Raw genomic sequence first — 15,959 nt, 5'->3', positions numbered from 1 at the left:
AGTCTCCGTTCCGGCACGCCGCCGGGACGGGGAAGTGCCCCGGAAGGCTCCTCCATCGACACCACCGCCATCTTCATCAACGCTGCCGTCTCCCATGAGGAGGGAGTAGTTCTCCATCGAGGCTCGGGGCTGTACCGGTAGCTATGTGGTTAATCTCTCTCCTATGTACTTCAATACAATGATCTCATGAGCTGCCTTACATGATTGAGATTCATATGAGTTTTGTATCACTATTAGTCTATGTGCTACTCTTGTGATGTTATTAAAGTAGTCTATTCCTCCTTCACGGTGTAATGGTGACAAGTGTGTGCATCGTGTAGTACTTGGCGTAGGTTATGATCATAATCTCTTGTAGGTTATGGAGTTAATTATTACTATGCTAGTATTGATGTGATTTATTCCCCCTTCGTAGTGTGATGGTGACAGTGTGCATGCTATGTTAGTACTCGGTTTAAATTGCAAAGATCTATTATGCTCTAAAGGTTACTTAAATATGAATGTCGAATGATGTGGAGCTTGTTAACTCCGGCATTGAGGTGCTCTTGTAGCCCTACACAACGAATGGTGTTCATTATCAAACAAGAGTATATGTAGCACAAAGGAAGAGAACTTATTTATTTATGTGATCAATGTTGAGAGTGTCCACTAGTGAAAGTATGATCCCTAGGCCTTGTTTCCAAATACCGCAATCATCGCTTGTTTCTTGTTTTACTGCATCTTTACTTCCTGCAATATTACTACCATCAACCGCACGCCAGCAAGCACTTTTCTCGGCGCCGTTACTACTGCTCATATTCATTCATACCACTTGTATTTCACTATCTCTTCGCCGAACTAGTGCACCTATACATCCGACAAGTGTATTAGGTGTGTTGGGGACACAAGAGACTTCTCGTATCGTGATTGCAGGGTTGCTTGAGAGGGATATCTTTGACCTCTTCCTCCCTGAGTTCGATAAACCTTGGGTGATCCACTTAAGGGAAACTTGCTGCTGTTCTACAAACCTCTGCTCTTGGAGGCCCAACACTTTCTACAAGAATAGAAGCACCCGTAGACATCAACCAACATCAAACACAACATGCTTTCTTCCTCTATCCCCAGCAATTTTATACTTAGCATTCATGCGTTCTATGTTGTCTTTAGTAGTCTCATGCAATTTTAATATCAATTCAGCACATTGTGTAGCATTCAAATCATTTTGCACCGAAGATGGTAAAGGCAATAAATCAATAGGTGCACGTGGAACAAAACCATACGCAATCTCAAAAGGGCACATCTTAGTGGTAGAATGCAGCGAACGATTGTAAGCAAATTCAATATGAGGTAAACACTCTTCCCACAATTTTAAGTTCTTCTTCAAAACAGTCCGCAACATAGTAGACAATGTTCTCTTTACTACTTCAGTTTGTCCATCAGTTTGGGGATGACATGTAGTACTAAACAACAATTTAGTCCCCAACTTAGCCCATAAACATCTCCAAAAATGGCTAAGAAACTTAGTATCATGATCAGAAATAATAGTATTTGGCACACCGTGTAAACGAACAATTTCACAAAAGAACAAATCAGGAATATGTGTAGCATCATCAGTCTTGTAACATGGAATAAAGTGTGCCATCTTAGAAAACCGATCCACAACAACAAAGATACTATCCCTCCCCTTCTGTGTACGAGGCAATCCCAAAACGAAATCCATAGAAATATCCTCCCAAGGTACACTAGGAACAGGAAGAGGCATATATAAACCATGTGAATTAAGTCGAGACTTAGCTTTTTGACATGTAGTGCAGCTTTCCACAAATCTCTCAACGTCTCGATGCATACGTGGCCAAAATAAGTGTGCAACAAGTACATCCTCCGTCTTCTTGACACCAAAGTGACCCATCAATCCTCCTCCATGCGCCTCCTGCAACAACAAAAGACGAATGGAACTATCTGGGATGCATAGTTTGTTAGCACGGAACACAAATCCATCATTGAAGACGAATTTGTTCCATGTTCTACCATCTCTACAATTCAGCAACACTTCTTTAAAATCAGCATCATGCAAGTATTGTTCCTTTATAGTTTCTAATCCAAAAATCTTGAATTCAAGTTGAGATAGCATAGTATAACGGCGCGACAAAGCATCAGCAATAACATTATCTTTACCCTTTTTGTGTTTGATAACATAAGGAAATGACTCAATAAATTCAACCCACTTTGCATGGCGACGATTCAACTTAGCTTGACTACGAATATGCTTCAACGATTCATGATCAGAATGTATAACAAATTCTTTAGGCCATAAATAATGTTGCCAAGTTTCTAATGTTCGAACCAGCGTATATAATTCTTTATCATAAGTAGAATAGTTCAGACTAGGCCCACTCAATTTCTCACTAAAATATGCAACAGGTTTGCCCCCTTGTAATAACACACCTCCCAAAACAATTCCACTAGCATCACATTCAAGCTCAAAAGTCTTATTGAAATCAGAAAGTTGGAGTAATGGAGCATGTGTTAACTTATCTTTTAGTATCATGAAGGCTTCTTGTTGTGCATCGCCCCACACAAACGGCACATCCTTCCTTGTAAGCTCATTCAGCGGTGCAACAATGGATCCAAAATCTTCACAAAGCGCCTATAAAAACCAGCGAGGCCAAGAAAGCTCCTCACTTGCGTGACTGTCTTGGGATGCGGCCAACTCTCAATTGCCTCAATCTTGGCTGGATCAACTTCAATTCCCTGCGCTGTAACAACATAGCCAAGAAATGCAACTCGATTTGTGCAAAAGGTGCACTTCTCAGGATTACCATACAAACGTGCATCACGTAAAGCATTGAAAACAACACGTAAATGATCCAAATAATTCTCCAAAGATTTGCTATAAATCAGAATATCATCAAAGTATACCACCACAAATCATCCAATAAAAGCACGTAAAACTTCGTTTATCAGTCTCATGAAAGTACTAGGTGCATTAGTTAAACCAAAAGGCATTACAAACCACTCATATAAACCGAACTTAGTTTTAAACGCTATTTTCCGTTCATCTCCTAATTGCATACGAATCTGGTGATAACCACTACGCAAATCAACTTTAGAGAACATAATAGAACCACTCAATTCATCAAGCATATCATCTAAACGAGGTATAGGATGATGGTATCGAATGGTAATATTATTAATAGCTCTACAATCAGTACACATGCATGAAGAACCATCTTTCTAAGGTACCAAAGTAATAGGAACATCACATGGGCTAAGATACTCACGAATGTAACCTTTATCTTGTAGAACCTGAATTTGTCGCTGGATCTCTTTGGTCTCTTCAGGACTGGTACGATATGGCGCACGGTTGGGCAGTGAAGCTCCTGGAATCAAGTCAATCTGGTGTTCTATGGCACGAATAGGTGGTAGTCCAGGGGCAACATCTTGTGGGAACACATCAATGAATTCCTGCAAAAGGTTAGCAACCGCAGGTGGCAAAGAAGGAGGCATATCCTCAAATGAAAACAGAACTTCTTTGCAAATAATAGCATATCATTGAGTAGTGTTCACATCAAGTTCAGCAATATCAGATTTGCTAGCAAGCAAACAAGGATTTTTCAAACGAATTTCAGTAGTATGGTTCGAATCAGATTTAGTATTAGTCTTATGTGGCACAAAATCTGCAACAACAATCTGATTTTCACTCTTATGTTTATCCTCGTTTTTACTCTACTAGCTATAGCAAACAGGTTGTGATATTGATCATGCTCAGATTTGCTCAATTGCACGCTCAACACATGCTGTGCAACTAAGCTCCTGTACTGATCAGCAGTGTCAGCTTCCATTACCTCCATCTCTCTCTCAGAATCCGAATTGCCGCCATCACGTGCAGCAATAAGGGCCAATGTATCTTCATCAAAGTCACTTGCAGAATCATATTCTTCATCTTCACGCACCAACATCGCATGCTTGGTTCTGCATACTCTTTCTATGTGTCCAAATCCCAAGCATTTACGACATTGAATGTCGCCCGTCTTCCCCGTGGAGGCCATGGAAGAGGAACTCCGAGGAGGACCAGCGGATGGTGGTGGAGTAGCAGCAGGTGGCGCTCGTGATGCAGGCGCGGTGTACTTGGAAGTAGTAGGTGCTGGTGCAGTCCCATGAGATGGTGGCGCTGATTGTCGTGGGGTCCATGACGATGTACGACCTGCAAAAATATTAGCTCTTCTCCATGGTGGTTGACGATCCTGCAGTTCACGTTCAGCTTTGCAAGCAAGATGAAACAAGCGAGTAATAGTGTTGTACTCCTTATAATCTAAAATATGCTGAATCTCTTTATTCAAACCACCAAAGAAACATGCAAACATAGCTTCATTTATCCTCTACAATACCACATCGAATCATGCCAGTTTGTAATTCTTGATAATAGTCTTCTACAGAATTTTTTGCTTGTTCTAATCGAGACAATTTTTTCAGCAAATCACGTTGATAGTGTGGAGGAACAAATCAAGTACCCATAGCAAGTTTTAAACCAACCGAAGTAGTAGGAATATTAGCATGATGTACTCTACAATGCTCAGACCACCAAATAGATGCAAAATCTGTGAACTCACAAGTAGCAGCACTAACACGCAAATGATCAGGATATCGTAAACATGCAAATTGTTGCTCTACTTCCAATTCCCAAGTAAGGTATGCATCAGGATTATATCTACCCTCAAATGGCGGAATATTCAGTTTAAGTTTAGCAACATGATCATCATCACGTACCGGACGTAGAGGTGGGTGAGCGTTGCGGTTCAGTTGTCGTGGACGACCAGGTGTAGGTTGTTCGATTTCGTCACCGTCCAGCACGTTCTCATCTACCCGCTCGTCCTCGTCCCCTCCATAATCTTCGTCCTTCATCAGAAAGTGCTTCAGGTGCGGCTGTTGCAGCAGGAGCGGTACCCGCAGGAACGTCCGCACGAGGAACGCGGCGTGCGCGGCGTCGCACGTTGTCGCGAGGCTGCGGTAACCGAGTCAACAACTCCTGGAACTTGGCGTCGAGCTTGGAGTTGAAGGCTTCCTCGAGGCCATCGATCTTGTCCAGCGCGTAGGTGATGGCGTCAACATCACCAAGGCGCGCGTCCACGTCCTGTGCATGTCCGCCCAAAAGATGGGTGAAGTGAGCATGCATCTCTGCATTCGTCATCTTATCCGAGTCAATGGTCGCCGAATCTGTGCCTGTCATGGTTAGTATGCAACAAGCAACAATGTATATGCCTACAAACTACGGAATATGGTGGTTCACACGTAACCCGTCAGGCAAAATACGAAGCTCTTACCAGTTTTTACCAAACAGTACGAAGGAGATGTGGCAACCAGCAGGAATCAACGTCTCCAAAGATTGCCAAAGCGATTGCCAGGGGTCGACACCAAGCACGTGGAGACAATATGTGGAGCTGTAGGAAGGCTAACATGGTAGCAAAAACAGCAATTGTCAAAACAACGATCCAGTATTGAAAGTATGCTCAACAACGGTACTGTGCTGGTCCTAGGCTAGACCGTGCTAGAGACGCGAGCCTAGAACACAAGCGAGGTCCCGGCGCGGCACACAAGCTACTAGCAGCGATGAGGTGGCGACCCGAGATGCGAAAAATCACTATGATGGCGAGTGTCTCAAACTGATCCCCGAGGTCTAAAACCAGTATAGCCTCAGAAAAAAAATTGTCGAAATTTCGGAAGTGCTCCGGAAAGCGCGCAGGCGCCAAAAAAATGTTGCTATAACGGCCAGTGGCGAAAAGTGATCGCCAAGGTGAAAAACCAATGTAGCCAGAAATTTTTTTCGGAGGCGTTTCCAGACTTTTTTGCTCTCCTTCACGATTCTTTACCGGCGGCCGAAGCTGATCTCACGAATTTTTTTTTTGAACAACACGAACGAAATTAGAAGGTAACAGCTAAGGAGGAAAAACAATAAAACCTAATTCTACTCGGACTCTGTCACGGCAGAGAAAACAACACGAATCTGTGTCGCGGTAGGAAACAGGGTATATGGCAGATGTATATGACTGTGGCGGAAACGATCTGGTGGGTGTATATGGCAATGGCGGAAGGATATATGGTGGGTGTAGATGGTAATGGCGGAAGTATATATGGTGATGTATATGGCAGTGGTGGCGGTGATCTGCGTATGGTGCGAGCGGCGGCGGCGTGACTAATATGACAAGAACTCAAAACTTTAAAGGAACGAGACGCTAAGACCAGCAACTCGACACGAAGATGCAGACACAAATTCAACTATGCAAAACTGAAAAAACAAATGCAAAGACGTGGCAGGGGTTTATGGGACGATGATCTAAAACCCTAACAGTATTTTTGGCTTTTTCGTGGTTTATGGGTATGATGGCAGATGCAATCTACACTAGGAAAACTGTAAAATCTCAGCGAGCAACTGAAATCTGATACCACTTGATAGGGCAAAGGTGGCCGATCTTTCGATGAGACGAGGATTAGTCGATTTGTTGGTGGAGTTCGTGCTTGACGATCCGACTACACGTGCAAAACTCGTACGCCAATGCAATCGCTAGGACAATCTCCGGGAGATACTGATCTTGCGGATGCACGATCAGCCTGACCAGCGAGGGTCTTAATTCCTACCTGAAATCGAGAACAAGTAAGAACTAATGATGCAATCATAATATTGCGGATATAGATGAAAGCTTTATTGAATAAGGTGGGATTCTGAATAGTCGGCCTTGTTCTGGGCATTGGCCTCAAAAGAAGTACACGAGAGTTGCAACAATGGCTAACTTTTAATCTAATCAAAATCTGAGTCTAAACGTGACGGCTATGGGGGTATTTAAAGGAGGAAAAGGTGGGGTTTCGGCCAGCCATGCACATGGTGGCCGAACCAAACCCTAGAAGGCCTTTTTCCCCTTAAATACGGACTCTAAAAAGTGGCTGACTTAATTCCTGCGAAAATGACATGGGCCTGGCCCAAAACTAAAGGTGACGCAGCACCATATTATGCCATGGATGAAATTATGAAGTGTAATCTTATATATTTTTTCCAAGTCTTCATTCATCATTATGGTGGCTTCAAAGTTCTGAAATCTCCACTTGGGACGTCCTCTTCAATCCTCATATGTTTGTTTCCATCTCCTCCATGTGTGATCATGCTCCAATGCTTGTCCTCCTCATCCATGCTAGGTCCATCATTCCTAAGAGTAACAAACACATCTGATTTAGGCAGCATCATAATCTCATGTATGTGAGGAATAGTTCCAAGAAACGAAAGTACCTGATAGTTAAGTTATTTGGCACGAGCTCGAGTGATTGGACCTTGTATTTGTGTGGCTGTAGGTACAACGGTTGTATCAATAGATGGGATGTCCTCATCATCATCTCTATGTTAGGACGTGATGCCCATATGAATGCGTATCTTTCACATGTTATTATTGCATCCTCATATCTCATTGATGAATTACTATTTGTCCACAACAACTTAAAAGAAAGAATAGTCAAGCGAACCCATGAACCCCGGTCCACTTTTATCATAAACACCACTATCTTGCTTTTATCTTGTTTTCTATTTGCTGCACTATTTTAATTTGAAAATACAAAAATATTTATTTTACTTATTTGCATACAAAACACCAAAAACAATCAGCCCCATTACAGTTTTTACTTAGTTACTTTATTTTATCTAGTTTTACTCGCTTTATTTTTACTTGTGTTTTATTTACTTACACGAAACCTTGTGCTTGACAACCACACGGTGGAGTTGGGGACACAAGGCTTTTATTTTACTTTGTAGGATTGCTAGAAGAAGAGAGAAGAGAATACTCTTTGCTCAGTTCCCCGAGAGTTCGATATAAACCCTCGAGTCACTGTTGTGGGGAAAATACTCTGCTGACACAAACACTCTGCACTTGGAGTCCCAGCACCATCAGTAATGTATATTTTTTGCCCCAGGTGGGGAAAAACCAAAATGAAAATAGTAAGTTTTTTATTTTCCTTCTGCCCCTTTTGTTGTTGTTTTGCTTTTGCTTTTTCCCCTCAATGGAGAGAATAGGGCAAAAGCAAGATGTCAAAATTTAGAGTGGTAAAAGCAAAATGGTTAAAATCTAGTGTGGCAAAAACAAAATTTTCCTGTTTGAGCTCACCAGATGAGTTACTCGGCATATCGGCGATCACGTGGTAGACAATTGGCAGCCCAAAGCCCAGATTTTGCAGAAGAGATGGGCAAGACAACTATGATGCCACAATAGTACAAAGCCTAGAATAGCGGCATTCAAAAAGGGGTGACATGTCATTTTAGCTTGACATTTGTAAAGCTAGTAGGTGGCTCATGTGGCTGTCCATGAATTGATACGTGGTCCAAAGTTCAAAACCTATTTTAAACTGCAAGCCACACAAAGAAGCGGGGTTCATAATGGTGCTTAAATCATGTCTAGTCCTATAGCGCACAATTTCTTAAATCGTGTTTGCTCCTTCCAGACACTATAGGACCAGCTAGCAAAGTAAACTCTATTTGGAGACATGTCGAGAAGGTATTCTTGAACACGAGGGGTAAGTACAATCTGAGCAACAAACTCTAGAGGAGAACTAATGAAGCGAAATGCTCAGCCTAGAGGTTATGCATCAAGAGATCGGTGATTTTTTTTGGGTTGGCAAGAGCATGGTAGAGTGGTCTATTCTTTCACTTTGAAGCCTCCAAAATATTAGGGGCATGCAATTTGGGGGAGGGGTCTATTAAGCCATGTGGAGGACCAAAAGGAGGCCTTTGTGCCATCCCCCAAGGGTAATCCTAGTGGCAGCGTTGAAAAGTTGCATAACCACCCACCAAGGTTTGTATGGCATCTTCCATTCATACGATAGCCATTGAAGGCTGAGTGCTCTGGAAAAAATTGCACAAGTCCAGAATTCCGAGACCTCCCGGGCCTTTTGGATGATCTAGCTGACCTACACTTTCCCCTCCCCCTCGCACATGCTAACCTTGTTGTGCATGCATGGAGCCCTCACCGAAACCTATCGAAGGCCTTTAGAGTGGCTTTATATGCCTTGATCGTGGGACTGTTAGAGTGTGGATTTTATTTAAAAACGAATAACACTTTCAGTTAAACTTCAGAGTCATTACAAACTATGGCACGGATACAGTCTAGAACCACATTGGTGCAAATTACAGGGATATGGAAAGTCATACATGCCCTAGATAAAACATGTGTACAAACACATCTGAACATGAAGGAAATAGAAAAATTGAAAATTGGCTTGCTAAATAGAGGATTCTATAACAACAAGGCCAACCGAAGACATGTCCCTGCCTTGAGCTTGAAGATTCTGCACTGCGTTTGGACAGTATGATGCCACCAGTATTTTTCCGAGGTTAGAATTTACCATTTAGTAGAAAACCACATACTATTTCTTGCAATGTTTGACGAACATGTTACTCAAGATGTCGATCTATGTGACAAACAAACCTATTGGTGTGTTGTGACGTACTACAAGGGATCCATGATAATACGAAGATGTTACCATCACATTTATGCATAAATTTGGTGAGGGTATTTACATGCCTTCGTAAGAATTACTACCTCTTTATGAACTATGTTCCCAAATAGGAAATCTTCTTATTTTCACTGCCAAAATATGTGATCTGGTGTTGCTAGAAACATAGAAAAAACCCATGACCTGAAAAAAAAATCTAGTTCCTTCATTGAACTACTAGTTAGGGCTGCAAGCCAATCCACTTTTGTGAAGGATAAAATGGTAGGGTGCATGTAACTCAAGCACAAGAGGGTGACAAAATAAAATATTTGAACATTCTCTCTTAACCTGATGCTAACATTTTTTTAGGCTTAAATTACAAACTGATTAAATGGGCGTTGCCCCCAACAATGTGCAAACCACGAAATGCATTGTTTTTCTAGTGGTTGATCTTGATAGGTAAAACACACTTATTTTTTAAATAATCAATTCTTGATCACGTGGATATGTTCCGCCTAATATGAGCTGTAAAAGATACTAGGCTTGTTTGATTCAAAGGATTCTAAATGCAAGGAATGGGAAAAAGTAGGAACAATATGTCATGGCATGTGAAATCCTATAGGAAAAAAATTGCAGGAATTAGTTGCAGTCATTTTGTTGCGCCACAAGGAAAACACAGGAAATTTCTATATAGATTGACTATATGTCATTGTTTTCATAGACACAAAGGAAATTTAACAATAGATCTAACCTATTATAGAAATCCTATAGGGTTGTAGTATAAGAAATTCATAATATTTTTTGGAAGGTTCAATCCTTTTCTTTGACTAGTACAAATGCCCGTGCGTTGCCACGGGTGACAATACATGTCGACGAACAAAAATATTGTTAAAATGCAAACATCTCTTATGGCATTTTTCCTTCTAATAGAAATGTGTTGATTACATTAACTTAATGGCTAAGCAAATATATTGGCAACCAAGATATATACAAAGTTTGGTGGCAATTTACAAGAGACCAGATAGCATGCATCCTCTTAGAAACAGGTTGGCATGCCTAATAATTCAGTTGCACACCTTCGCTTCTCGTCCCAAAGCGACGCTCCTAAATGAGAGAGTAAAACCGCATTTAACCCCTGACATTTCCTACAATATCATGGTGTACCACAATCGGGTTAAGTGTCCATGCTCTGTAGAATAATGAAAAAATACACAATTGCAAACAATTGTTCTAATTTCATAAATGTGCACCGAATTTGACGTCATGTGATTTCCGTTCACATGTCGACACTGGTTTCCTTTCATATATCGTCAAATATTGATTCTCTCCAGCTTCTTTCCTCCTCAGTGATCATCGTGTCCCACCAAACCTTTCAAGAAGCCTTACTTATCCAAACTTCCTCCATTCAACATTGTTGCCGTTTCATAGTTCTTATGGATCCAGTCATAGCCACCTGCTTGAATCATGTCTCTAAGCACATACACATACATTCAGACTACAAGCTGACACACTTCAGAAGAATTTGTTATAATTAGTACATTTATGTCTTGAAATGCTACCAGACACATTAGGGAAATATTAACAAACAAGAAAAAAAACCTTGTACAAAAGGAGGAAGGGTGGCTTTCCTCTACTTTGTTCTCTGCATAAGCCTAAATTAAACTGGTTTCTAGATTTGGTCACGACCGGAAGATGATCAAGAGCACACTAAGATTGCAGTCCATGTAACCCAAATCAGTATGATGCATGATCATTTCCAAGGAGAAGCAATCTGTAGTCATCTTTAGAACCGCTCCTTTAGAACTGCTCGTTGTGTGGTACCAGGTGCTTATTCTGCTCTACATTGTGCAGCTGTCCCACCCTTGGTGACAAGCATCTTCAGAATGTCGTCACTCTCTTTTATGGCTGAGTCGATTTAGGTTCACTGCACAAGATGTAGAAGAATAATAAGCGTCCGACTGTTTTCAAATTAGAAATTTATTGGCTGTTTTCAAATTAGAAATGGTATGACCATTGTAGCTAGTCACACTATATTCATTTCTGACAACAATATCTTTATGTCTATGTAGATGATTTTATAAAAATCACATAATGAAGTTGGTTTGTCTTCATAAGGCTTTTGCCATCAGAAAGCAGAATTGTAGAAAATTGCCGATGTGTTAATTAACTGAAAATTAAATATTAAACTTGCTTGTATGACATAGCCACGGGTGTTGTTCTTCTAACAGTTGAGAAAAAAACAAATTCATCTCTCAAGAATAAAGGATAAAAAAGGCTCGTTACACCACATTACTGAAAGGTAGAGTTAAGGTTTGGAGGTTTTACATAGCAATTCAGAAATTGTGACCTTCTGTAGCAGTGCTGAATATAAACGGTGCCAAGTGCAAGCAATACCTAATCTTAAAAACAGTGTCCAACTTAGTCTCAGCAAGTGAGCCTCTCAAGTTCTGAACGTGGATCTTTGAAGTAAATGGTAGAATTCTATTCAAACACATCCAAAGTAGATACTTAGTAGAGATACATACCAGTACTTTCATTTAATTGATCATGCTTCATTGCATATCAAACCACAAATATAAGTATGAACCTGCACTAAATCCTTGATATATCTAACAAGTAACATTGGCACTATCCATCCACCAAGGAGAACCGGTAGAGTATGCTCATTTGAATTTTACTAAAATGCATGTCAAGAGCTTGCCCCTAGTAGCTAATGCCAAATACATGGACATTGTACCGAAGGCTAGAGACGGGGAACCACCACGATCACATATTTTATTAGAATATAGCCGTGTATATCAAGCTATTGTCTGAATCACTAAAAATGTCACCACCCAGACTAATTTTGAATATACTAATCATTAACATACGGCATATATGCTGCATTCTTATTTTTTTGGCTGGGAATGTTGCAAGTCTTATCAGTTCAGTATTTATGGACACCTACCTCCTAAAAGTTTAAAACTTCAGATTAAAAACTTTGAGTTGTATATGGTGTTGGTGATCAATTTGCACAAGATCAGATTTTGTTGAGTTAGTCCTATATCACGTCCAAGCTAGTCAATCAATCAACTTAATTATTCACGGAGAAAGACCAGATCATTAAAATTTCAATCATACTCACAAGGGAGAGAATAAGTTCAGTCATAATGTCAGGCATTAATTGTGTGGCATCAGTAGATGTGCAAGCACGGTTAGAAAAAAAGGAATATTTACTTGCAACTCCATATACATGAGATACTTTAGGCCACGCTACATGAAAATATAGTAATGATCTTAGGCTTAAGTAATAAGACCAAATCTAAAATGGCTCATGCCTCAAAATTTCTATTGTTTAATCTTAGTTGCCCATGTCAATAAACAACTTCAATTCAACTTCATCATGCACATAGTATGATGTCTGCAAGTCTTTACTATAATCTAGGAAGAGATCCATATAGTAAAAAATAAAGGAACGTGGTGTACTCAGCTGCACATGTAATCAGGTAATAGAAATCCATATAAAAAATTCAAAGAACATAGTGTTTGCGGTCCTTAATGTTGTAACCAAGCAGTGCTTACTCAACAGTAGTATTAATCAACGTGACCTATTTAGTGCATACTCAGCAGTGCTCGCTCCATGTGGAGATGATGTACTCAAAATGTCTTTATGGTAGGATAGTTTTCATTTCACAAACTCCAATCGTTAAATAAGACAACGAATGCACCAGGACCTGCTCGTTCTCCACGCACACATCATTCTACTTTCTACACTGCCTATTCTAGAGCATCAGCTTGCAATGCAATCATCTCGAGTGACAGTAGAAGGCTATGATCTCTGAGTGACAGTACGTGGTAACGAGAGTGAATTAATCTGCAATTTCCGAGGCACACAAAATTCACTCTTGTTGGCATGACGATGCAGCAAGGGCGACAAAAGTATGGGTTGCGACTGGGAAGAACAATGCATCCAAATAGTACCAAATTAGCATGATGAAACATAAGACTATAGCAACCTCAAGAGGAATATAAGCTTTATAAGCTTTTGCTACGACAAAAAAATATAAGCTTCTCCGTGTCAAATTCAGCGAGAAAGCGGTAGTACATCCGTGTGTTGCTACGACTAAATAAACCTAGAGCTAGATATGCGAACAGTAAATTTATCTTCTAAACTTGCACAAAAGAAATCAGTAAATTACGAAGACAAAACAAATCAGTAAATCATAAAGCAGAATTCCAACAATATAGCTGCCTTCCATCTATTTGCCCCAAATTTTCTAAAAAGCAGCTTCGTGGAGGCCATCAAAATGATGTTTCGCTCATTGATTATTCAAAAGAGCACATTTCTGTTACAGAATATATGCAAAAAAGGAAATAGAAAATTTGGTATCAAGTTCTAGAGGTCAACATCATGAAATATCTTCTTGGCATAATAGAGATTCTATTTGAAAAGATGCCACGAAAAATGAAGCTGCTCCATGTGAGGGTAAACATGAATTTATCTATTAATGCAATAAACGTTTACAAAATGTAAGATGACAGGTTACTCTCGGTAGCACTGCCCCTTAACAATTCCTTGTACCCTAATACAGAATACTTTAACGTAGATCATGTAGCAGGTCAAAGCAACAAGCTAATTAACAAATGTTACAATAAAGCTGAACATTAAATTAGTCCAAACAATCACTGAAAGAAGCTGCCAGGTTAGCACATGCAGGTCCAAAAAATATTGCACGCTAGTATTGAGATAGGAACACATTCAGAGGTCACCTGGCGATAACCTGCTCGCACATCTTCTGTCTATTCACACAACCACCGACTGCAATTCTCGTGATTATCAATCCTGCCCTCCGCGAAGACCACAGCTAGCTCCGTTTCTAAATTCAGGCTGCCACCATAATCAATCCCATTACCACATTATTCCATCCAGCGATACAGAAAGCGCCATTGCCTCTGTTGATTAAAGTCCAGGCTACGTACCTCATCCAGACGGCTCGACATGTTCCCTTCACCTCCAGTGCGGCCATCGTATGGATCGTCCCTCGCATCCCCTAGCAGTAAGCAGGGTGGCTGGCGACACCCCATGGGCCACGGTGCAGTCTCGTGCACCCGGCGATCGTCATCTGTTCCTCCACTTCGCCGGCGGTGAGGAGCAGGCTCGAATTGACCTGGGTTCCACGTCCCAGATCTGATGGCTATGGGGTCCTACCACGCGTCGCGGAACTCCCATCGGAGCTGCAGAGGAGCAAGGCATGTAATGCCCATCCAACCGCAGACGGCGCGGAGCGTGTGGTGGCGCTCTCCTATCCATGGAGAACGACCAGTGCTTGGGCGTGGGCTTCTCCGGTTGTCGGCTTGACCTTGTCCCCTGACGGTGGGGAGAGAAGATGGGCGGAGACAGCGGAGACAGAACCCTACATCCTCTCATTCGCGCGAACGGAAAGTCAGGTTGGGCGACCGGCGATGGCAAGAATTCTGGTGGCTTCAGCTGGCCCACCAGTTGGACGGCCCATGTTGATGCCTGGCCCAGGCGGGTGGGCGACGAATGGACGACCAAACTGGGGGAGAAGGGGGAACACATTCGTTCTTTTTAAGTAGTAGAGATAGAGAAAATCCTTTGAATCAAACATGCCATTCCTCAAGTTTGCTATCAATGATTCCATTATTAAAATAAATGAAACACAACGTAAAATACACGGATAATCATAGAATCCCAATTCTTTCATATCTACATTTCAAAAGAATCAATCTTCCTTTTTCAGTGCCAAAAACATGTGATCTGTTTCGCTGCGAACATGGCAAAAAAAGGGCATGGCCAAAAATTCAAGGTTCACTGCCTTCAGTGAGCCTCTATTTAGGGCGGAAGCAAAAACAATTATATGAATGGTAAAATGGTAGGGTGCATGTAATTCGGTCATAAATGGAAAGAGTTTGCGTGGTGTTGGCACAAGTAGATCCGAAGTTCACTTCAGGGATGATCGTGTAGCATATGCCATATCTAAATAAGACTCTGGTTAGTTCTTACTTTCTTTGCAAATGGGTTTAAGTTAGAGTTTGAATCCATAAAGTTGCCATTTCAATTAAACTATGGATTTTTTGGGGTAAAAGCTGTGAGTACGATGGTCTATGTGGCCTTTCCCTGTAATTTTTTTGTAGAAGGTTGTGAACCATATTTATTTCTTGACTACGCCCATCATAGGGTTGAATATAGATTTCTAGTGGTGAAACCTCGGGTACATGAGGTGAAGTCGGTACGATTATGAATTCTAAGGCTGTTACATTTTTTTTAGGATATCTTTCCTATGAAAGATGCATGTGCCTAGCACTTCTAGACAAGACTCCTATGTAACTCTTAAACCTGTCATTCCTATGTAATAATGTGAACCTAGCTGAGGCCGCCCCACCCTGACCTAGCCGCCGCCCCTCCACCGCCGCCCCTCCACCCTCCACCACCGCCCCCTCCCATCCCCTCCCCTCCCTTCCCATCTTCGCCCCGGGTCGTCTCTCACGAGGAGGCTCCGGGCGACGACCCGAACCAA

Source organism: Lolium rigidum, chromosome 1 (genome assembly GCF_022539505.1).
Source record: "Lolium rigidum isolate FL_2022 chromosome 1, APGP_CSIRO_Lrig_0.1, whole genome shotgun sequence".
NCBI lineage: Eukaryota > Viridiplantae > Streptophyta > Magnoliopsida > Poales > Poaceae > Lolium > Lolium rigidum.
The sequence above is the reverse complement of the archived record's forward strand: the minus strand, read 5'-3'. Positions refer to the sequence as shown.